The sequence below is a fragment of the Canis aureus genome, chromosome 20 (assembly GCF_053574225.1).
Source record: "Canis aureus isolate CA01 chromosome 20, VMU_Caureus_v.1.0, whole genome shotgun sequence".
In the NCBI taxonomy this organism is placed as follows: domain Eukaryota; kingdom Metazoa; phylum Chordata; class Mammalia; order Carnivora; family Canidae; genus Canis; species Canis aureus.
In genome coordinates, this window is record NC_135630.1 from 3,008,298 (window position 1) to 3,033,600 (window position 25,303).

Here is a 25,303-nt window from a genome sequence, read left to right on the forward strand (position 1 = left end):
GGGAAAAGCATGTGTGAGCACTGGGCCTGAACTCCCGTGTATCTGAGTTGAATACAGGGATTTCCAATGGCCTTCTTCAATCACAGTGTAGCTAGGTTCCAACTCCCATGTCCTAGTGGGTAGCAGACATCTGCCTCCCATGCATACACACTTCTGAGAGTTGAGCTTATGGCCTGTACCTCCACATCCAGCCTGCTGGTACCCTTGGCTTCTAAAAGGCCTAGGCTCGCTGTTTGACGGAAGTGCTGGGAGAGGTAATTGGAATCACCCGGCACACAAGACTAGTGCCTCCAAGCTCAGCTCAGCGATTTCCTAGTTATTCCTGTGGTAGACTGGTGCTACATACTAAGTTCCATACGTGAGAGGGTAGCCGAACGCCTTGTCCAAAACCATCTTACTTCTGAGAGTTGAGCTCAGCCTCAGTCCCTCACAGTTCCACACTGCCTGCAGAGTGAGTTTCGCAGGTCTTCAGCAGAGACGTTTGCCAGAGGCTTCTGAGACGCAGGGTAACAATGCAGACCTGGAGTGTATCCCCAGGAGCAGTCGACTGCTAATCTTGGAACCTCCTGACTCAGAATATTGCTACCTTCTCACTGCCATAGGAATGCAGCTAGTTGACAGCTGGCTTCAAGACATGCTTCCCTGTGAGAGCTGAGGACAGGGCAGAACCCTCCCGCATGCTGCCTGACTGTAGGAGTAGCTGCTAACATCCTTATGTTAGTGGCTGGGAGAGGTTGCGGGAAAAGCATGTGTGAGCACTGGGCCTGAACTCCCGGGTATCTGAGTTGAATACAGCGACTTCCAACGGCTTTCCTCAACCAGAGTGTAGCTAGGTTCCAAATCCCATGTACGAGCGGGTAGCAGACATCTGCCTCCCATGCATACACACTTCTGAGAGTTGAGCTTATGGCCTGTACATCCACATCCAGCCTGCTGATACCCTTGGCTTCTAAAAGGCCTAGGCTCGCTGTTTGACGTAAGTGCTGGGAGAGGTAATTGGAGTCTCCCGGCACACAAGACGAGTCCCTCCAAGCTCAATTCACGATTTCCCAGTAATTCTTGTGGTAGACAGGTGCTACATACTAAGTTCCATATGTGAGAAGGTAGCTGAACGCCTGGTCCAAAAGCATCTTACTACTGAGAGTTGAGCACACCCTCAGGCCCTCACACTTCAACACTTCCTGCAGAGTGAGTTTCACACGTCTTCACCAGAGACGATTGCCTGAGGCTTCTGAGTACAAGTTAACAACGCAGACCTGGAGGGTATCTCCAGGTGCAGTAGAGTGGAAATCTTGGAACCTCCTGACTCAGAGTACTGCTACCTTCTCACTGCCATAGGAATGCAGCTAGTTGACAGCTGGCTTCAAGACATGCTTCCCTGTGACAGCTGAGGACATGGCAGAACCCTGCCGCATGCTGCCTGACTGTAGGAGTAGCTGCTAACATCCTTATGTTAGTGGCTGGGAGAGGTTGCGGGAAAAGCATGTGTGAGCACTGGGCCTGAACTCCCGTGTATCTGAGTTGAATACAGCGATTTCCAATGGCCTTCTTCAATCACAGTGTAGCTAGGTCCCAATTCCCATGTCCGAGTGGGTAGCAGACATCTGCCTCCCATGCATACACACTTCTGAGAGTTGAGCTTATGGCCTGTACCTCCACATCCAGCCTGCTGGTACCCTTGGCTTCTAAAAGGCCTAGGCTCGCTGTTTGACGGAAGTGCTGGGAGAGGTAATTGGAATCACCCGGCACACAAGACTAGTGCCTCCAAGCTCAGTTCAGCGATTTCCTAGTAATTCCTGTGGTAGACTGGTGCTACATACTAAGTTCCATACATGAGAGGGTAGCTGAACGCCTTGTCCAAAACCATCTTACTTCTGAGAGTTGAGCACACCCTCAGTCCCTCACAGTTCCACACTGCCTGCAGAGTGAGTTTCGCAGGTCTTCAGCAGAGACGTTTGCCAGAGGCTTCTGAGACGCAGGGTAACAATGCAGACCTGGAGGGTATCCCCAGGTGCAGTCGACTGGTAATCTTGGAACCTCCTGACTCAGAATACTGCTACCTTCTCACTGCCATAGGAATGCAGCTAGTTGACAGCTAGCTGGCTTCAAGACATGCTTCCCTGAGAGAGCTGAGGACAGGGCAGAACCCTCCCGCATGCTGCCTGACTGTAGGAGTAGCTGCTAACATCCTAATTTTAGTGGCTGGGAGAGGTTGCGGGAAAAGCATGTGTGAGCACTGGGCCTGAACTCCCGTGTATCTGAGTTGAATACAGCGATTTCCAACGGCTTTCCTCAACCAGAGTGTAGCTAGGTTCCAAATCCCATGTACGAGCGGGTAGCAGACATCTGCCTCCCATGCATACACACTTCTGAGAGTTGAGCTTATGGCCTGTACCTCCACATCCAGCCTGCTGGTACCCTTGGCTTATAAAAGGCCTAGGCTTGCTGTTTGGCGGAAGTGCTGGGAGAAGTAATTGGAATCTCCCGGCACACAAGACGAGTGCCTCCAAGCTCAATTCACGATTTCCCAGTAATTCTTGTGGTAGACAGGTGCTCCATACTAAGTTCCATATGTGAGATGGTAGCTGAACGCCTTGTCCAAAAGCATCTTACTTCTGAGAGTTGAGCCCACCGTCAGTCGCTCACAGTTCCACACTGCCTGCAGAGTGAGTTTCACACGTCTTCACCAGAGACGATTGCCAGAGGCTTCTGAGTACAAGTTAACAATGCAGACCTGGAGGGTATCTCCAGGTGCAGTAGAGTGGTAATCTTGGAACCTCCTGACTCAGAGTACTGCTACCTTCTCACTGCCATAGGAATGCAGCTAGTTGACAGCTGGCTTCAAGACATGCTTCCCTGTGAGAGCTGAGGACAGGGCAGAACCCTCCCGCATCCTGCCTAACTGTAGGTGTAGCTGCTAACATCCTAATGTTAGTGGCTGGGAGAGGTTGCGGGAAAAGCATGTGTGAGCACTGGGCCTGAACTCCCGTGTATCTGAGTTGAATACAGGGATTTCCAATGGCCTTCTTCAATCACAGTGTAGCTAGGTTCCAACTCCCATGTCCTAGTGGGTAGCAGACATCTGCCTCCCATGCATACACACTTCTGAGAGTTGAGCTTATGGCCTGTACCTCCACATCCAGCCTGCTGGTACCCTTGGCTTCTAAAAGGCCTAGGCTCGCTGTTTGACGGAAGTGCTGGGAGAGGTAATTGGAATCACCCGGCACACAAGACTAGTGCCTCCAAGCTCAGCTCAGCGATTTCCTAGTTATTCCTGTGGTAGACTGGTGCTACATACTAAGTTCCATACGTGAGAGGGTAGCCGAACGCCTTGTCCAAAACCATCTTACTTCTGAGAGTTGAGCTCAGCCTCAGTCCCTCACAGTTCCACACTGCCTGCAGAGTGAGTTTCGCAGGTCTTCAGCAGAGACGTTTGCCAGAGGCTTCTGAGACGCAGGGTAACAATGCAGACCTGGAGTGTATCCCCAGGAGCAGTCGACTGCTAATCTTGGAACCTCCTGACTCAGAATATTGCTACCTTCTCACTGCCATAGGAATGCAGCTAGTTGACAGCTGGCTTCAAGACATGCTTCCCTGTGAGAGCTGAGGACAGGGCAGAACCCTCCCGCATGCTGCCTGACTGTAGGAGTAGCTGCTAACATCCTTATGTTAGTGGCTGGGAGAGGTTGCGGGAAAAGCATGTGTGAGCACTGGGCCTGAACTCCCGGGTATCTGAGTTGAATACAGCGACTTCCAACGGCTTTCCTCAACCAGAGTGTAGCTAGGTTCCAAATCCCATGTACGAGCGGGTAGCAGACATCTGCCTCCCATGCATACACACTTCTGAGAGTTGAGCTTATGGCCTGTACATCCACATCCAGCCTGCTGATACCCTTGGCTTCTAAAAGGCCTAGGCTCGCTGTTTGACGTAAGTGCTGGGAGAGGTAATTGGAGTCTCCCGGCACACAAGACGAGTCCCTCCAAGCTCAATTCACGATTTCCCAGTAATTCTTGTGGTAGACAGGTGCTACATACTAAGTTCCATATGTGAGAAGGTAGCTGAACGCCTGGTCCAAAAGCATCTTACTACTGAGAGTTGAGCACACCCTCAGGCCCTCACACTTCAACACTTCCTGCAGAGTGAGTTTCACACGTCTTCACCAGAGACGATTGCCTGAGGCTTCTGAGTACAAGTTAACAACGCAGACCTGGAGGGTATCTCCAGGTGCAGTAGAGTGGAAATCTTGGAACCTCCTGACTCAGAGTACTGCTACCTTCTCACTGCCATAGGAATGCAGCTAGTTGACAGCTGGCTTCAAGACCTGCTTCCCTGTGAGAGCTGAGGACAGGGCAGAACCCTCCCGCATCCTGCCTGACTGTAGGAGTAGCTGCTAACATCCTAATGTTAGTGGCTGGGAGAGGTTGCGGGAAAAGCATGTGTGAGCACTGGGCCTGAACTCCCGTGTATCTGAGTTGAATACAGCGATTTCCAAAGGCTTTCCTCAACCAGAGTGTAGCTAGGTTCCAAATCCCATGTACGAGCGGGTAGCAGACATCTGCCTCCCATGCATACACACTTCTGAGAGTTGAGCTTATGGCCTGTACCTCCACAGCCAGCCTGCTGGTACCCTTGGCTTCTAAAAGGCCTAGGCTCGCTGTTTGACGGAATTGCTGGGAGAGGTAATTGGAATCTCCCGGCACACAAGACGAGTTCCTCCAAGCTCAATTCACGATTTCCCAGTAATTCTTGTGGTAGACAGGTGCTACATACTAAGTTCCATATGTGAGAAGGTAGCTGAACGCCTTGTACAAAAGCATCTTACTTCTGAGAGTTGAGCACACCCTCAGTCCTCACACTTCCACACTGCCTGCAGAGTGAGTTTCACACGTCTTCACCAGAGACGATTGCCAGAGGCTTCTGAGTACAAGTTAACAATGCAGACCTGGAGGGTATCTCCAGGTGCAGTAGAGTGGTAATCTTGGAACCTCCTGACTCAGAGTACTGCTACCTTCTCACTGCCATAGGAATGCAGCTAGTTGACAGCTAGCTGGCTTCAAGACATGCTTCCCTGAGAGAGCTGAGGACAGGGCAGAACCCTCCCGCATGCTGCCTGACTGTAGGAGTAGCTGCTAACCTCCTAATGTTAGTGGCTGGGAGAGGTTGCGGGAAAAGCATGTGTGAGCACTGGGCCTGAACTCCCGTGTATCTGAGTTGAATACAGCGATTTCCAACGGCTTTCCTCAACCAGAGTGTAGCTAGGTTCCAAATCCCATGTACGAGCGGGTAGCAGACATCTGCCTCCCATGCATACACACTTCTGAGAGTTGAGCTTATGGCCTGTACCTCCACAGCCAGCCTGCTGGTACCCTTGGCTTTTAAAAGGCCTAGGCTCGCTGTTTGACGGAAGTGCTGGGAGAGGTAATTGGAATCACCCGGCACACAAGACTAGTGCCTCCAAGCTCAGTTCAGCGATTTCCTAGTAATTCCTGTGGTAGACTGGTGCTACATACTAAGTTCCATACGTGAGGGGGTAGCTGAACGCCTTGTCCAAACCCATCTTACTCCTGAGAGTTGAGCTCAGCCTCAGTCCCTCACAGTTCCACACTGCCTGCAGAGTGAGTTTCGCAGGTCTTCAGCAGAGACCTTTGCCAGAGGCTTCTGAGACGCAGGGTAACAATGCAGACCTGGAGGGTATCCCCAGGTGCAGTCGACTGGTAATCTTGGAACCTCCTGACTCAGAATACTGCTACCTTCTCACTGCCATAGGAATGCAGCTAGTTGACAGCTAGCTGGCTTCAAGACATGCTTCCCTGAGAGAGCTGAGGACAGGGCAGAACCCTCCCGCATGCTGCCTGACTGTAGGAGTAGCTGCTAACATCCTAATGTTAGTGGCTGGGAGAGGTTGCGGGAAAAGCATGTGTGAGCACTGGGCCTGAACTCCCGTGTATCTGAGTTGAATCCAGCGATTTCCAACGGCTTTCCTCAACCAGAGTGTAGCTAGGTTCCAAATCCCATGTACGAGCGGGTAGCAGACATCTGCCTCCCATGCATACACACTTCTGAGAGTTGAGCTTATGGCCTGTACCTCCACATCCAGCCTGCTGGTACCCTTGGCTTCTAAAAGGCCTAGGCTTGCTGTTTGACGGAAGTGCTGGGAGAGGTAATTTGAATCCTCCGGCACACAAGACGAGTGCCTCCAAGCTCAATTCAGGATTTCCCAGTAATTCTTGTGGGAGACAGGTGCTACATACTAAGTTCCATATGTGAGAAGGTAGCTGAACGCCTTGTCCAAAAGCATCTTACTTCTGAGAGTTGAGCACACCCTCAGTCGCTCACAGTTCCACACTGCCTGCAGAGTGAGTTTCACACGTCTTCACCAGAGACGATTGCCAGAGGCTTCTGAGGACAAGTTACAAAGCAGACCTGGAGGGTATCTCCAGGTGCAGTAGAGTGGTAATCTTGGAACCTGCTGACTCAGAGTACTGTTACCTTCTCACTGCTATAGGAATGCAGCTAGTTGACAGCTGGCTTCAAGACATGCTTCCCTGTGGGAGCTGAGGACAGGGGAGAACTCTCCCGCATGCTGCCTGACTGTAGGAGTAGCTGCTAACATCCTAATGTTAGTGGCTGGGAGAGTTTGCGGGAAAAGCATGTGTGAGCACTGGGCCTGAACTCCCGTGTATCTGAGTTGAATACAGCGATTTCCAATGGACTTCTTCAATCACAGTGTAGCTAGGTTCCATCTCCCATGTCCGAGTGGGTAGCAGACATCTTCCTCCCATGCATATACACTTCTGAGAGTTGAGCTTATGGCCTGTACCTCCACATCCAGCCTGCTGGTACCCTTGGCTTCTAAAAGGCCTAGGCTCGCTGTTTGACGGAAGTGCTGGGAGAGGTAATTGGAATCACCCGGCACAAAAGACTAGTGCCTCCAAGCTCAGTTCAGCGATTTCCTAGTAATTCCTGTGATAGACTGGTGCTACATACTAAGTTCCATACGTGAGAGGTTAGCTGAACGCCTTGTCCAAAACCATCTTACTTCTGAGAGTTGAGCTCAGCCTCAGTCCCTCACAGTTCCACACTGCCTGCAGAGTGAGTTTCGCAGGTCTTCAGCAGAGACGTTTGCCAGAGGATTCTGAGACGCAGGGTAACAATGCAGACCTGGAGTGTATCCCCAGGAGCAGTCGACTGCTAATCTTGGAACCTCCTGACTCAGAATACTGCTACCTTCTCACTGCCATAGGAATGCAGCTAGTTGACAGCTGGCTTCAAGACATGCTTCCCTGTGAGAGCTGAGGACAGGGCAGAACCCTCCCGCATGCTGCCTGACTGTAGGAGTAGCTGCTAACATCCTTATGTTAGTGGCTGGGAGAGGTTGCGGGAAAAGCATGTGTGAGCACTGGGCCTGAACTCCCGTGTATCTGAGTTGAATACAGCGATTTCCAACGGCTTTCCTCAACCAGAGTGTAGCTAGGTTCCAAATCCCATGTACGATCGGGTAGCAGACATCTGCCTCCCATGCATACACACTTCTGAGAGTTGAGCTTATGGCCTGTACCTCCACAGCCAGCCTGCTGGTACCCTTGGCTTCTAAAAGGCCTAGGCTCGCTGTTTGACGGAAGTGCTGGGAGAGGTTTTGGAATCACCCGGCACACAAGACTAGTGCCTCCAAGCTCAGTTCAGCGATTTCCTAGTAATTCCTGTGGTAGACTGGTGCTACATACTAAGTTCCATACGTGAGAGGGTAGCTGAACGCCTTGTCCAAAACCATCTTACTTCTGAGAGTTGAGCACACCCTCAGGCCCTCACAATTCAACACTGCCTGCAGAGTGAGTTTCACACGTCTTCACCAGAGAGGATTGCCAGAGGCTTCTGAGTTCAAGTTAACAATGCAGACCTGGAGGGTATCTCCAGGTGCAGTAGAGAGGTAATCTTGGAACCTCCTGACTCAGAGTACTGCTACCTTCTCACTGCCATAGGAATGCAGCTAGTTGACAGCTGGCTTCAAGACATGCTTCCCTGTGAGAGCTGAGGACAGGGCAGAACCCTCCCGCATGCTGCCTGACTGTAGGAGTAGCTGCTAACATCCTAATGTTAGTGGCTGGGAGAGGTTGCGGGAAAAGCATGTGTGAGCACTGGGCCTGAACTCCCGTGTATCTGAGTTGAATACAGCGATTTCCAATGGCCTTCTTCAATCACAGTGTAGCTAGGTTCCATCTCCCATGTCCGAGTGGGTAGCAGACATCTTCCTCCCATGCATATACACTTCTGAGAGTTGAGCTTATGGCCTGTACCTCCACATCCAGCCTGCTGGTACACTTGGCTTCTAAAAGGCCTAGGCTCGCTGTTTGACGGAAGTTCTGGGAGAGGTAATTGGAATCACCCGGCACACAAGACTAGTGCCTCCAAGCTCAGTTCAGCGATTTCCTAGTAATTCCTGTGGTAGACTGGTGCTACATACTAAGTTCAATACGTGAGAGGGTAGCTGAACGCCTTGTCCAAAACCATCATACTTCTGAGAGTTGAGCTCAGCCTCAGTCCCTCACAGTTCCACACTGCCTGCAGAGTGAGTTTCGCAGGTCTTCAGCAGAGACGTTTGCCAGAGGCTTCTGAGACGCAGGGTAACAATGCAGACCTGGAGGGTATCCCCAGGTGCAGTCGACTGCTAATCTTGGAACCTCCGGACTCAGAATACTGCTACCTTCTCACTGCCATAGGAATGCAGCTAGTTGACAGCTGGCTTCAAGACATGCTTCCCTGTGAGAGCTGAGGACAGGGCAGAACCCTGCCGCATGCTGCCTACCTGTAGGAGTAGCTGCTAACATCCTTATGTTAGTGGCTGGGAGAGGTTGCGGGAAAAGCATGTGTGAGCACTGGGCCTGAACTCCCGTGTATCTGAGTTGAATACAGCGATTTCCAACGGCTTTCCTCAACCAGAGTGTAGCTAGGTTCCAAATCCCATGTACGAGCGGGTAGCAGACATCTGCCTCCCATGCATACACACTTCTGAGAGTTGAGCTTATGGCCTGTACCTCCACAGCCAGCCTGCTGGTACCCTTGGCTTCTAAAAGGCCTAGGCTCGCTGTTTGACGGAAGTGCTGGGAGAGGTAATTGGAATCACCCGGCACACAAGACTAGTGCCTCCAAGCTCAGTTCAGCGATTTCCTAGTAATTCCTGTGGTAGACTGGTGCTACATACTAAGTTCCATACGTGAGAGGGAAGCTGAACGTCTTGTCCAAAACCATCTTACTTCTGAGAGTTGAGCTCAGCCTCAGTCCCTCACAGTTCCACACTGCCTGCAGAGTGAGTTTCGCAGGTCTTCAGCAGAGACGTTTGCCAGAGGCTTCTGAGACGCAGGGTAACAATGCAGACCTGGAGGGTATCCCCAGGTGCAGTCGACTGGTAATCTTGGAACCTCCTGACTCAGAATACTGCTACCTTCTCACTGCCATAGGAATGCAGCTAGTTGACAGCTGGCTTCAAGACATGCTTCCCTGTGAGAGCTGAGGACAGGGCAGAACCCTGCCGCATGCTGCCTGACTGTAGGAGTAGCTGCTAACATCCTTATGTTAGTGGCTGGGAGAGGTTGCGGGAAAAGCATCTGTGAGCACTGGGCCTGAACTCCCGTGTATCTGAGTTGAATACAGCGATTTCCAACGGCTTTCCTCAACCAGAGTGTAGCTAGGTTCCAAATCCCATGTACGAGCGGGTAGCAGACATCTCCCTCCCATGCATACACACTTCTGAGAGTTGAGCTTATGGCCTGTACCTCCACAGCCAGCCTGCTGGTACCCTTGGCTTCTAAAAGGCCTAGGCTCGCTGTTTGACGGAAGTGCTGGGAGAGGTAATTTGAATCTCCCGGCACACAAGACGAGTCCTTCCAAGCTCAATTCACGATTTCCCAGTAATTCTTGTGGTAGACAGGTGCTACATACTAAGTTCCATATGTGAGAAGGTAGCTGAACGCCTTGTCCAAAAGCATCTTACTTCTGAGAGTTGAGCACACCCTCAGGCCCTCACACTTCAACACTGCCTGCAGAGTGAGTTTCACACGTGTTCACCAGAGACGATTGCCAGAGGCTTCTGAGTACAAGTTAACAACGCAGACCTGGAGGGTATCTCCAGGTGCAGTAGAGTGGTAATATTGGAACCTCCTGACTCAGAGTACTGCTACCTTCTCACTGCCATAGGAATGCAGCTAGTTGACAGCTGGCTTCAAGACATGCTTCCCTGTGAGAGCTGAGGACAGGGCAGAACCCTCCCGCATCCTGCCTGACTGTAGGAGTAGCTGCTAACATCCTAATGTTAGTGGCTGGGAGAGGTTGCGGGAAAAGCATGTGTGAGCACTGGGCCTGAACTCCCGTGTATCTGAGTTGAATACAGCGATTTCCAATGGCCTTCTTCAATCACAGTGTAGCTAGGTTCCAACTCCCATGTCCGAGTGGGTAGCAGACATCTGCCTCCCATGCATATACACTTCTGAGAGTTGAGCTTATCCCCTGTACCTCCACATCCAGCCTGCTGGTACCCTTGGCTTCTAAAAGGCCTAGGCTCGCTGTTTGTCGGAAGTGCTGGGAGAGGTAATTGGAATCACCCGGCACACAAGACTAGTGCCTCCAAGCTCAGTTCAGCGATTTCCTAGTAATTCCTGTGGTAGACTGGTGCTACATACAAAGTTCCATACGTGAGAGGGTAGCTGAACGCCTTGTCCAAAACCATCTTACTTCTGAGAGTTGAGCTCAGCCTCAGTCCCTCACAGTTCCACACTGCCTGCAGAGTGAGTTTCGCAGGTCTTCAGCAGAGACGTTTGCCAGAGGCTTCTGAGACGCAGGGTAACAATGCAGACCTGGAGGGTATCCCCAGGTGCAGTCGACTGGTAATCTTGGAACCTCCTGACTCAGAATACTGCTACCTTCTCACTGCCATAGGAATGCAGCTAGTTGACAGCTGGCTTCAAGACATGCTTCCCTGTGAGAGCTGAGGACAGGGCAGAACCCTCCCGCATGCTGCCTGACTGTAGGAGTAGCTGCTAACATCCTTATGTTAGTGGCTGGGAGAGGTTGCGGGAAAAGCATGTGTGAGCACTGGGCCTGAACTCCCGTGTATCTGAGTTGAATACAGCGATTTCCAACGGCTTTCCTCAACCAGAGTGTAGCTAGGTTCCAAATCCCATGTACGAGCGGGTAGCAGACATCTGCCTCCCATGCATACACACTTCTGGGAGTTGAGCTTATGGCCTGTACCTCCACACCCAGCCTGCTGGTACCCTTGGCTTCCAAAAGGCCTAGGCTCTCTGTTTGACGGAAGGGCTGGGAGAGGTAATTGGTATCTCCCGGCACACAAGACGAGTGCCTCCAAGCTCAATTCACGATTTCCCAGTAATTCTTGTGGTAGACAGGTGCTACATACTAAGTTCCATATGTGAGAAGGTAGCTGAACGCCTTGTCCAAAAGCATCTTACTTCTGAGAGTTGAGCACACCCTCAGTCTCTCACACTTCCACAATGCTGCAGAGTGAGTTTCACACGTCTTCACCAGAGACGATTGCCAGAGGCTTCTGAGTACGTTAACAATGCAGACCTGGAGGTTATCTCCAGGTGTAGTAGAGTGGTAATCTTGGAACCTCCTGACTCAGAGTACTGCTACCTTCTCAGTGCCATAGGAATGCAGCTAGTTGACAGCTGGCTTCAAGACATGCTTCCCTGTGAGAGCTGAGGACAGGGCAGAACCCTCCCGCATCCTGCCTGACTGTAGGAGTAGCTGCTAACATCCTTATGTTAGTGGCTGGGAGAGGTTGCGGGAAAAGCATGTGTGAGCACTGGGCCTGAACTCCCGTGTATCTGAGTTGAATACAGCGATTTCCAATGGCCTTCTTCAATCACAGTGTAGCTAGGTTCCAACTCCCATGTCCGAGCGGGTAGCAGACATCTGCCTCCCATGCATACACACTTCTGAGAGTTGAGCTTATGGCCTGTACCTCCACATCCAGCCTGCTGGTACCCTTGGCTTCTAAAAGGCCTAGGCTCGCTGTTTGACGGAAGTGCTGGGAGAGGTAATTGGAATCACCCGGCACACAAGACTAGTGCCTCCAAGCTCAGTTCAGCGATTTCCTAGTAGTTCCTGTGGTAGACTGGTGCTACATACTAAGTTCCATACGTGAGAGGGTAGCTGAACGCCTTGTCCAAAACCATCTTACTTCTGAGAGTTGAGCTCAGCCTCAGTCCCTCACAGTTCCACACAGCCTGCAGAGTGAGTTTCGCAGGTCTTCAGCAGAGACATTTGACAGAGGCTTCTGAGACGCAGGGTAACAATGCAGACCTGGAGGGTATCCCCAGGTGCAGTCGACTGCTAATCTTGGAACCTCCTGACTCAGAATACTGCTACCTTCTCACTGCCATAGGAATGCAGCTAGTTGACAGCTGGCTTCAAGACATGCTTCCCTGTGAGAGCTGAGGACAGGGCAGAACCCTGCCGCATGCTGCCTGACTGTAGGAGTAGCTGCTAACATCCTTATGTTAGTGGCTGGGAGAGGTTGCGGGAAAAGCATCTGTGAGCACTGCGCCTGAACTCCCGTGTATCTGAGTTGAATACAGCGATTTCCAACGGCTTTCCTCAACCAGAGTGTAGCTAGGTTCCAAATCCCATGTACGAGCGGGTAGCAGACATCTGCCTCCCATGCATACACACTTCTGAGAGTTGAGCTTATGGCCTGTACCTCCACAGCCAGCCTGCTGGTACCCTTGGCTTCTAAAAGGCCTAGGCTCGCTGTTTGACGGAAGTGCTGGGAGAGGTAATTGGAATCTCCCGGCACACAAGACGAGTCCTTCCAAGCTCAATTCACGATTTCCCAGTAATTCTTGTGGTAGACAGGTGCTACATACTAAGTTCCATATGTGAGAAGGTAGCTGAACGCCTTGTCCAAAAGCATCTTACTTCTGAGAGTTGAGCACACCCTCAGGCCCTCACACTTCAACACTGCCTGCAGAGTGAGTTTCACACGTCTTCACCAGAGACGATTGCCAGAGGCTTCTGAGTACAAGTTAACAACGCAGACCTGGAGGGTATCTCCAGGTGCAGTAGAGTGGTAATCTTGGAACCTCCTGACTCAGAGTACTGCTACCTTCTCACTGCCATAGGAATGCAGCTAGTTGACAGCTGGCTTCAAGACATGCTTCCCTGTGAGAGCTGAGGACAGGGCAGAACCCTCCCGCATCCTGCCTGACTGTAGGAGTAGCTGCTAACATCCTAATGTTAGTGGCTGGGAGAGGTTGCGGGAAAAGCATGTGTGAGCACTGGGCCTGAACTCCCGTGTATCTGAGTTGAATACAGCGATTTCCAATGGCCTTCTTCAATCACAGTGTAGCTAGGTTCCAACTCCCATGTCCGAGTGGGTAGCAGACATCTGCCTCCCATGCATATACACTTCTGAGAGTTGAGCTTATGGCCTGTACCTCCACATCCAGCCTGCTGGTAACCTTGGCTTCTAAAAGGCCTAGGCTCGCTGTTTGTCGGAAGTGCTGGGAGAGGTAATTGGAATCACCCGGCACACAAGACTAGTGCCTCCAAGCTCAGTTCAGCGATTTCCTAGTAATTCCTGTGGTAGACTGGTGCTACATACAAAGTTCCATACGTGAGAGGGTAGCTGAACGCCTTGTCCAAAACCATCTTACTTCTGAGAGTTGAGCTCAGCCTCAGTCCCTCACAGTTCCACACTGCCTGCAGAGTGAGTTTCGCAGGTCTTCAGCAGAGACGTTTGCCAGAGGCTTCTGAGACGCAGGGTAACAATGCAGACCTGGAGGGTATCCCCAGGTGCAGTCGACTGGTAATCTTGGAACCTCCTGACTCAGAATACTGCTACCTTCTCACTGCCATAGGAATGCAGCTAGTTGACAGCTGGCTTCAAGACATGCTTCCCTGTGAGAGCTGAGGACAGGGCCGAACCCTCCCGCATGCTGCCTGACTGTAGGAGTAGCTGCTAACATCCTTATGTTAGTGGCTGGGAGAGGTTGCGGGAAAAGCATGTGTGAGCACTGGGCCTGAACTCCCGTGTATCTGAGTTGAATACAGCGATTTCCAACGGCTTTCCTCAACCAGAGTGTAGCTAGGTTCCAAATCCCATGTACGAGCGGGTAGCAGACATCTGCCTCCCATGCATACACACTTCTGGGAGTTGAGCTTATGGCCTGTACCTCCACAGCCAGCCTGCTGGTACCCTTGGCTTCTAAAAGGCCTAGGCTCGCTGTTTGACGGAAGTGCTGGGAGAGGTAATTGGAATCACCCGGCACACAAGACTAGTGCCTCCAAGCTCAGTTCAGCGATTTCCTAGTAATTCCTGTGGTAGACTGGTGCTACATACTAAGTTCCATATGTGAGAGGGTAGCTGAACGCCTTGTCCAAAACCATCTTACTTCTGAGAGTTGAGCTCAGCCTCAGTCCCTCACAGTTGCACACTGCCTGCAGAGTGAGTTTCGCAGGTCTTCAGCAGAGACGTTTGCCAGAGGCTTCTGAGACGCAGGGTAACAATGCAGACCTGGAGGGTATCCCCAGGTGCAGTCGACTGGTAATCTTGGAACCTCCTGACTCAGAATACTGCTACCTTCTCACTGCCATAGGAATGCAGCTAGTTGACAGCTGGCTTCAAGACATGCTTCCCTGTGAGAGCTGAGGACAGGGCAGAACCCTCCCGCATGCTGCCTGACTGTAGGAGTAGCTGCTAACATCCTTATGTTAGTGGCTGGGAGAGGTTGCGGGAAAAGCATGTGTGAGCACTGGGCCTGAACTCCCGTGTATCTGAGTTGAATACAGCGATTTCCAACGGCTTTCCTCAACCAGAGTGTAGCTAGGTTCCAAATCCCATGTACGAGCGGGTAGCAGACATCTGCCTCCCATGCATACACACTTCTGAGAGTTGAGCTTATGGCCTGTACCTCCACAGCCAGCCTGCTGGTACCCTTGGCTTCTAAAAGGCCTAGGCTCGCTGTTTGACGGAAGTGCTGGGAGAGGTAATTGGAATCACCCGGCACACAAGACTAGTGCCTCCAAGCTCAGTTCAGCGATTTCCTAGTAATTCCTGTGGTAGACTGGTGCTACATACTAAGTTCCATACGTGAGAGGGTAGCTGAACGCCTTGTCCAAAACCATCTTACTTCTGAGAGTTGAGCTCAGCCTCAGTCCCTCACAGTTCCACACTGCCTGCAGAGTGAGTTTCGCAGGTCTTCAGCAGAGACGTTTGCCAGAGGCTTCTGAGACGCAGGGTAACAATGCAGACCTGGAGGGTATCCCCAGGTGCAGTCGACTGGTAATCTTGGAACCTCCTGACTCAGAATACTGCTACCTTCTCACTGCCATAGGAATGCAGCTAGTTGACAGCTGGCTTCAAGACATGCTTCCCTGTGAGAGCTGAGGACAGGGCAGAACCCTCCCGCATGCTGCCTGACTGTAGGAGTAGCTGCTAACATCCTAATGTTAGTGGCTGGGAGAGGTTGCGGGAAAAGCATGTGTGCGCACTGGGCCTGGACTCCCGTGTATCTGAGTTGAATACAGCGCTTTCCAACGGCTATCCTCAACCAGAGTGTAGCTAGGTTCCAAATCCCATGTACGAGCGGGTAGCAGACATCTGCCTCCCATGCATACACACTTCTGAGAGTTGAGCTTATGGCCTGTACCTCCACATCCAGCCTGCTGGTACCCTTGTCTTCTAAAAGGCCTAGGCTCGCTGTTTGACGGAAGTGCTGGGAGAGGTAATTGGAATCTCCCGGCACACAAGACGAGTGCCTCCAAGCTCAATTCACGATTTCCCAGTAATTCTTGTGGTAGACAGGTGCTACATACTAAGTTCCATATGTGAGAAGGTAGCTGAACGCCTTGTCCAAAAGCATCTTACTTCTGAGAGTTGAGCACACCCTCAGTCCCTCACACTTCCACACTGCCTGCAGAGTGAGTTTCACACGTCTTCACCAGAGACGATTGCCAGAGGCTTCTGAGTACAAGTTAACAATGCAGACCTGGAGGGTATCTCCAGGTGCAGTAGAGTGGTAATCTTGGAACCTCCTGACTCAGAATACTGCTACCTTCTCACTGCCATAGGAATGCAGCTAGTTGACAGATGGCTTTAAGACATGCTTCCCTGTGAGAGCTGAGGACAGGGCAGAACCCTCCCGCATGCTGCCTGACTGTAGGAGTAGCTGCTAACATCCTTATGTTAGTGGCTGGGAGAGGTTGCGGGAAAAGCATGTGTGAGCACTGGGCCTGAACTCCCGTGTATCTGAGTTGAATACAGCGAATTCCAACGGCTTTCCTCAACCAGAGTGTAGCTAGGTTCCAAATCCCATTTACGAGCGGGTAGCAGACATCTGCCTCCCATGCATACACACTTCTGAGAGTTGAGCTTATGGCCTGTACCTCCACATCCAGCCTGCTGGTACACTTGGCTTCTAAAAGGCCTAGGCTCGCTGTTTGACGGAAGTGCTGGGAGAGGTAATTGGAATCTCCCGGCACACAAGACGATTCCCTCCAAGCTCAATTAACGATTTCCCAGTAATTCTTGTGGTAGACAGGTGCTACATACTAAGTTCCATATGTGAGAAGGTAGCTGAACGCCTTGTCCAAAAGCATCTTACTTCTGAGAGTTGAGCACACCCTCAGTCCCTCACACTTCAACACTGCCTGCAGAGTGAGTTTCACACGTCTTCACCAGAGACGATTGCCAGAGGCTTCTGAGTACAAGTTAACAACGCAGACCTGGAGGGTATCTCCAGGTGCAGTAGAGTGGTAATCTTGGAACCTCCTGACTCAGAGTACTGCTACCTTCTCACTGCCATAGGAATGCAGCTAGTTGACAGCTGGCTTCAAGACATGCTTCCCTGTGAGAGCTGAGGACAGGGCAGAACCCTCCCGCATGCTGCCTGACTGTAGGAGTAGCTGCTAACATCCTAATGTTAGTGGCTGGGAGAGGTTGCGGGAAAAGCATGTGTGAGCACTGGGCCTGAACTCCCGTGTATCTGAGTTGAATACAGCGATTTCCAATGGCCTTCTTCAATCACAGTGTAGCTAGGTTCCAACTCCCATGTCCGAGTGGGTAGCAGACATCTGCCTCCCATGCATACACTTCTGAGAGTTGAGCTTATGGCCTGTACCTCCACAGCCAGCCTGCTGGTACCCTTGGCATCTAAAAGGCCTAGGCTCGCTGTTTGACGGAAGTGCTGGGAGAGGTATTTGGAATCACCCGGCACACAAGACTAGTGCCTCCAAGCTCAGTTCAGCGATTTCCTAGTAATTCCTGTGGTAGACTGGTGCTACATACTAAGTTCCATACGTGAGAGGGTAGCTGAACGCCTTGTCCAAAACCATCTTACTTCTGAGAGTTGAGCTCAGCCTCAGTCCCTCACAGTTCCACACTGCCTGCAGAGTGAGTTTCGCAGGTCTTCAGCAGAGACGTTTGCCAGAGGCTTCTGAGACGCAGAGTAACAATGCAGACCTGGAGGGAATCCCCAGGTGCAGTCGACTGGTAATCTTGGAACCTCCTGACTCAGAATACTGCTACCTTCTCACTGCCATAGGAATGCAGCTAGTTGACAGCTGGCTTCAAGACATGCTTCCCTGTGAGAGCTGAGGACAGGGCAGAACCCTCCCGCATGCTGCCTGACTGTAGGAGTAGCTGCTAACATCCTTATGTTAGTGGCTGGGAGAGGTTGCGGGAAAAGCATGTGTGAGCACTGGGCCTGAACTCCCGTGTATCTGAGTTGAATACAGCGATTTCCAACGGCTTTCCTCAACCAGAGTGTAGCTAGGTTCCAAATCCCATGTACGAGCGGGTAGCAGACATCTGCCTCCCATGCATACACACTTCTGAGAGTTGAGCTTATGGCCTGTACCTCCACATCCAGCCTGCTGGTACCCTTGCCTTCTAAAAGGCCTAGGCTCGCTGTTTGACGGAAGTGCTGGGAGAGGTAATTGGAATCTCCCGGCACACAAGACGATTCCCTCCAAGCTCAATTAACGATTTCCCAGTAATTCTTGTGGTAGACAGGTGCTACATACTAAGTTCCATATGTGAGAATGTAGCTGAACGCCTTGTCCAAAAGCATCTTACTTCTGAGAGTTGAGCACACCCTCAGTCCCTCACACTTCCACACTGCCTGCAGAGTGAGTTTCACACGTCTTCACCAGAGACGATTGCCAGAGGCTTCTGAGTACAAGTTAACAACGCAGACCTGGAGGGTATCTCCAGGTGCAGTAGAGTGGTAATCTTGGAACCTCCTGACTCAGAGTACTGCTACCTTCTCACTGCCATAGGAATGCAGCTAGGTGACAGCTGGCTTCAAGACATGCTTCCCTGTGAGAGCTGAGGACAGGGCAGAACCCTCCCGCATGCTGCCTGACTGTAGGAGTAGCTGCTAACATCCTAATGTTAGTGGCTGGGAGAGGTTGCGGGAAAAGCATGTGTGAGCACTGGGCCTGAACTCCCGTGTATCTGAGTTGAATACAGCGATTTCCAATGGCCTTCTTCAATCACAGTGTAGCTAGGTTCCAACTCCCATGTCCGAGTGGGTAGCAGACATCTGCCTCCCATGCATACACTTCTGAGAGTTGAGCTTATGGCCTGTACCTCCACATCCAGCCTGCTGGTACCCTTGGCTTCTAAAAGGCCTAGGCTCGCTGTTTGACGGAAGTGCTGGGAGAGGTAATTGGAATCACCCGGCACACAAGACTAGTGCCTCCAAGCTCAGTTCAGCGATTTCCTAGTAATTCCTGTGGTAGACTGGTGCTACATACTAAGTTCCATACGTGAGAGGGTAGCTGAACGCCTTGTCCAAAACCATCTTACTTCTGAGAGTTGAGCTCAGCCTCAGTCCCTCACAGTTCCACACTGCCTGCAGAGTGAGTTTCGCAGGTCTTCAGCAGAGACGTTTGCCAGAGGCTTCTGAGACGCAGGGTAACAATGCAGACCTGGAGGGTATCCCCAGGTGCAGTCGACTGGTAATCTTGGAACCTCCTGACTCAGAATACTGCTACCTTCTCACTGCCATAGGAATGCAGCTAGTTGACAGCTGGCTTCAAGACATGCTTCCCTGTGAGAGCTGAGGACAGGGCAGAACCCTCCCGCATGCTGCCTGACTGTAGGAGTAGCTGCTAACATCCTTATGTTAGTGGCTGGGAGAGGTTGCGGGAAAAGCATGTGTGAGCACTGGGCCTGAACTCCCGTGTATCTCAGTTGAATACAGCGATTTCTAATGGTCTTCTTCAATCACAGTGTAGCTAGGTTCCAACTCCCATGTCCGAGTGGGTAGCAGACATCTGCCTCCCATGCATACACACTTCTGAGAGTTGAGCTTATGGCCTGTACCTCCACAGCCAGCCTGCTGGTACCCTTGGCTTCTAAAGGGCCTAGGCTCGCTGTTTGACGGAAGTGCTGGGAGAGGTAATTGGAATCACCCGGCACACAAGACTAGTGCCTCCAAGCTCAGTTCAGCGATTTCCTAGTAATTCCTGTGGTAGACTGGTGCTACATACTAAGTTCCATACGTGAGAGGGTAGCTGAACGCCTTGTCCAAAACCATCTTACTTCTGAGAGTTGAGCTCAGCCTCAGTCCCTCACAGTTCCACACTGCCTGCAGAGTGAGTTTCGCAGGTCTTCAGCAGAGATGTTTGCCAGAGGCTTCTGAGACGCAGGGTAACAATGCAGACCTGGAGGGTATCCCCAGGTGCAGTCGACTGGTAATCTTGGAACCTCCTGACTCAGAATACTGCTACCTTGTCACTGCCATAGGAATGCAGCTAGTTGACAGATGGCTTTAAGACATGCTTCCCTGTGAGAGCTGAGGTAAGGGCAGAACCCTGCCGCATGCTGCCTGACTGTAGGAGTAGCTGCTAACATCCTTATGTTAGTGGCTGGGAGAGGTTGCGGGAAAAGCATGTGTGAGCACTGGGCCTGAACTCCCGTGTATCTGAGTTGAATACAGCGATTTCCAACGGCTTTCCTCAACCAGAGTGTATCTAGGTTCCAAATCCCATGTACGAGCGGGTAGCAGACATCTGCCTCCCATGCATACACACTTCTGAGAGTTGAGCTTATGGCCTGTACCTCCACAGCCAGCCTGCTGGTACCCTTGGCTTCTAAAAGTCCTAGGCTCGCTGTTTGACGGAAGTGCTGGGAGAGGTAATTGGAATCTCCCGGCACACAAGACGATTCCCTCCAAGCTCAATTAACGATTTCCCAGTAATTCTTGTGGTAGACAGGTGCTACATACTAAGTTCCATATGTGAGAAGGTAGCTGAACGCCTTGTCCAAAAGCATCTTACTTCTGAGAGTTGAGCACACCCTCAGTCCCTCACACTTCAACACTGCCTGCAGAATGAGTTTCACACGTCTTCACCAGAGACGATTGCCAGAGGCTTCTGAGTACAAGTTAACAACGCAGACCTGGAGGGTATCTCCAGGTGCAGTAGAGTGGTAATCTTGGAACCTCCTGATTCAGAGTACTGCTACCTTCTCACTGCCATAGGAATGCAGCTAGTTGACAGCTGGCTTCAAGACATGCTTCCCTGTGAGAGCTGAGGACAGGGCAGAAACCTTCCGCATACTGCCTGACTGTAGGAGTAGCTGCTAACATCCTAATGTTAGTGGCTGGGAGAGGTTGCGGGAAAAGCATGTGTGAGCACTGGGCCTGAACTCCCGTGTATCTGAGTTGAATACAGCGATTTCCAATGGCCTTCTTCAATCACAGTGTAGCTAGGTTCCAACTCCCATGTCCGAGTGGGTAGCAGACATCTGCCTCCCATGCATACACTTCTGAGAGTTGAGCTTATGGCCTGTACCTCCACATCCAGCCTGCTGGTACCCTTGGCTTCTAAAAGGCCTAGGCTCGCTGTTTGACGGAAGTGCTGGGAGAGGTAATTGGAATCTCCCGGCACACAAGACTAGTGCCTCCAAGCTCAGTTCAGCGATTTCCTAGTAATTCCTGTGGTAGACTGGTGCTACATACTAAGTTCCATACATGAGAGGGTAGCTGAACGCCTTGTCCAAAACCATCTTACTTCTGAGAGTTGAGCACACCCTCAGTCCCTCACAGTTCCACACTGCCTGCAGAGTGAGTTTCGCAGGTCTTCAGCAGAGTCGTTTGCCAGAGGCTTCTGAGACGCAGGGTAACAATGCAGACCTTGAGGGTATCCCCAGGTGCAGTCGACTGGTAATCTTGGAACCTCCTGACAAAGAATACTGCTACCTTCTCACTGCCATAGGAATGCAGCTAGTTTACAGATGGCTTTAAGACATGCTTCCCTGTGAGAGCTGAGGACAGGGCAGAACCCTGCCGCATGCTGCCTGACTGTAGGAGTAGCTGCTAACATCCTTATGTTAGTGGCTGGGAGAGGTTGCGGGAAAAGCATGTGTGAGCACTGGGCCTGAACTCCCGTGTATCTGAGTTGAATACAGCTATTTCCAACGGCTTTCCTCAACCAGAGTGTAGCTAGGTTCCAAATCCCATGTACGAGCGGGTAGCAGACATCTGCCTCCCATGCATGCACTCTTCTGAGAGTTGAGCTTATGGCCTGTACCTCCACATCCAGCCTGCTGGTACCCTTGGCTTCCAAAAGGCCTAGGCTCTCTGTTTGACGGAAGGGCTGGGAGAGGTAATTGGTATCTCCCGGCACACAAGACGAGTGCCTCCAAGCTCAATTCACGATTTCCCAGTAATTCTTGTGGTAGACAGGTGCTACATACTAAGTTCCATATGTGAGAAGGTAGCTGAACGCCTTGTCCAAAAGCATCTTACTTCTGAGAGTTGAGCACACCCTCAGTCTCTCACACTTCCACACTGCTGCAGAGTGAGTTTCACACGTCTTCACCAGAGACGATTGCCAGAGGCTTCTGAGTACGTTAACAATGCAGACCTGGAGGTTATCTCCAGGTGTAGTAGAGTGGTAATCTTGGAACCTCCTGACTCAGAGTACTGCTACCTTCTCAGTGCCATAGGAATGCAGCTAGTTGACAGCTGGCTTCAAGACATGCTTCCCTGTGAGAGCTGAGGACAGGGCAGAACCCTCCCGCATCCTGCCTGACTGTAGGAGTAGCTGCTAACATCCTTATGTTAGTGGCTGGGAGAGGTTGCGGGAAAAGCATGTGTGAGCACTGGGCCTGAACTCCCGTGAATCTGAGTTGAATACAGCGATTTCCAATGGCCTTCTTCAATCACAGTGTAGCTAGGTTCCAACTCCCATGTCCGAGTGGGTAGCAGACATCTGCCTCCCATGCATACACACTTCTGAGAGTTGAGCTTATGGCCTGTACCTCCACATCCAGCCTGCTGGTACCCTTGCCTTCTAAAAGGCCTAGCCTCGCTGTTTGACGGAAGTGCTGGGAGAGGTAATTGGAATCACCCGGCACACAAGACTAGTGCCTCCAAGCTCAGTTCAGCGATTTCCTAGTAATTCCTGTGGTAGACTGGTGCTACATACTAAGTTCCATACGTGAGAGGGTAGCTGAACGCCTTGTCCAAAACCATCTTACTTCTGAGAGTTGAGCTCAGCCTCAGTCCCTCACAGTTCCACACTGCCTGCAGAGTGAGTTTCGCAGGTCTTCAGCAGAGACGTTTGCCAGAGGCTTCTGAGACGCAGGGTAACAATGCAGACCTGGAGGGTATCCCCAGGTGCAGTCGACTGGTAATCTTGGAACCTCCTGACTCAGAATACTGCTACTTTCTCACTGCCATAGGAATGCAGCTAGTTGACAGATGGCTTTAAGACATGCTTCCCTGTGAGAGCTGAGGTAAGGGCAGAACCCTGCCGCATGCTGCCTGACTGTAGGAGTAGCTGCTAACATCCTTATGTTAGTGGCTGGGAGAGGTTGCGGGAAAAGCATGTGTGAGCACTGGGCCAGAACTCCCGTGTATCTGAGTTGAATACAGCGATTTCCAACGGCTTTCCTCAACCAGAGTGTAGCTAGGTTCCAAATCCCATGTACGAGCGGGTAGCAGACATCTGCCTCCCATGCATACACACTTCTGAGAGTTGAGCTTATGGCCTGTACCTCCACATCCAGCCTGCTGGTACCCTTGGCTTCTAAAAGGCCTAGGCTCGCTGTTTGACGGAAGTGCTGGGAGAGGTAATTGGAATCTCCCGGCACACAAGACGATTCCCTCCAAGCTCAATTAACGATTTCCCAGTAATTCTTGTGGTAGACAGGTGCTACATACTAAGTTCCATATGTGAGAAGGTAGCTGAACGCCTTGTCCAAAAGCATCTTACTTCTGAGAGTTGAGCACACCCTCAGTCCCTCACACTTCAACACTGCCTGCAGAGTGAGTTTCACACGTCTTCACCAGAGACGATTGCCAGAGGCTTCTGAGTACAAGTTAACAACGCAGATCTGGAGGGTATCTCCAGGTGCAGTAGAGTGGTAATCTTGGAACCTCCTGACTCAGAGTACTGCTACCTTCTCACTGCCATAGGAATGCAGCTAGTTGACAGCTGGCTTCAAGACATGCTTCCCTGTGAGAGCTGAGGACAGGGCAGAACCCTCCGCATGCTGCCTGACTGGAGGAGTAGCTGCTAACATCCTTATGTTAGTGGCTGGGAGAGGTTGCGGGAAAAGCATGTGTGAGCACTGGGCCTGAACTCCCGTGTATCTGAGTTGAATACAGCGATTTCCAATGGCCTTCTTCAATCACAGTGTAGCTAGGTTCCAACTCCCATGTCCGAGTGGGTAGCAGACATCTGCCTCCCATGCATACACACTTCTGAGAGTTGAGCTTATGGCCTGTACCTCCACAGCCAGCCTGCTGGTACCCTTGGCTTCTAAAAGGCCTAGGCTCGCTGTTTGACGGAAGTGCTGGGAGAGGTAATTGGAATCACCCGGCACACAAGACTAGTGCCTCCAAGCTCAGTTCAGCGATTTCCTAGTAATTCCTGTGGTAGACTGGTGCTACATACTAAGTTCCATACGTGAGAGGGTAGCTGAACGCCTTGTCCAAAACCATCTTACTTCTGAGAGTTGAGCTCAGCCTCAGTCCCTCACAGTTCCACACTGCCTGCAGAGTGAGTTTCGCAGGTCTTCAGCAGAGACGTTTCCCAGAGGCTTCTGAGACGCAGGGTAACAATGCAGACCTGGAGGGTATCCCCAGGTGCAGTCGACTGGTAATCTTGGAACCTCCTGACTCAGAATACTGCTACCTTCTCACTGCCATAGGAATGCAGCTAGTTGACAGCTGGCTTTAAGACATGCTTCCCTGTGAGAGCTGAGGACAGGGCAGAACCCTCCCGCATGCTGCCTGACTGTAGGAGTAGCTGCTAACATCCTAATGTTAGTGGCTGGGAGAGGTTGCGGGAAAAGCATGTGTGCGCACTGGGCCTGGACTCCCGTGTATCTGAGTTGAATACAGCGCTTTCCAACGGCTATCCTCAACCAGAGTGTAGCTAGGTTCCAAATCCCATGTACGAGCGGGTAGCAGACATCTGCCTCCCATGCATACACACTTCTGAGAGTTGAGCTTATGGCCTGTACCTCCACATCCAGCCTGCTGGTACCCTTGTCTTCTAAAAGGCCTAGGCTCGCTGTTTGACGGAAGTGCTGGGAGAGGTAATTGGAATCTCCCGGCACACAAGACGAGTGCCTCCAAGCTCAATTCACGATTTCCCAGTAATTCTTGTGGTAGACAGGTGCTACATACTAAGTTCCATATGTGAGAAGGTAGCTGAACGCCTTGTCCAAAAGCATCTTACTTCTGAGAGTTGAGCACACCCTCAGTCCCTCACACTTCCACACTGCCTGCAGAGTGAGTTTCACACGTCTTCACCAGAGACGATTGCCAGAGGCTTCTGAGTACAAGTTAACAATGCAGACCTGGAGGGTATCTCCAGGTGCAGTAGAGTGGTAATCTTGGAACCTCCTGACTCAGAATACTGCTACCTTCTCACTGCCATAGGAATGCAGCTAGTTGACAGATGGCTTTAAGACATGCTTCCCTGTGAGAGCTGAGGACAGGGCAGAACCCTCCCGCATGCTGCCTGACTGTAGGAGTAGCTGCTAACATCCTTATGTTAGTGGCTGGGAGAGGTTGCGGGAAAAGCATGTGTGAGCACTGGGCCTGAACTCCCGTGTATCTGAGTTGAATACAGCGAATTCCAACGGCTTTCCTCAACCAGAGTGTAGCTAGGTTCCAAATCCCATTTACGAGCGGGTAGCAGACATCTGCCTCGCATGCATACACACTTCTGAGAGTTGAGCTTATGGCCTATACCTCCACAGCCAGCCTGCTGGTACCCTTGGCATCTAAAAGGCCTAGGCTCGCTGTTTGACGGAAGTGC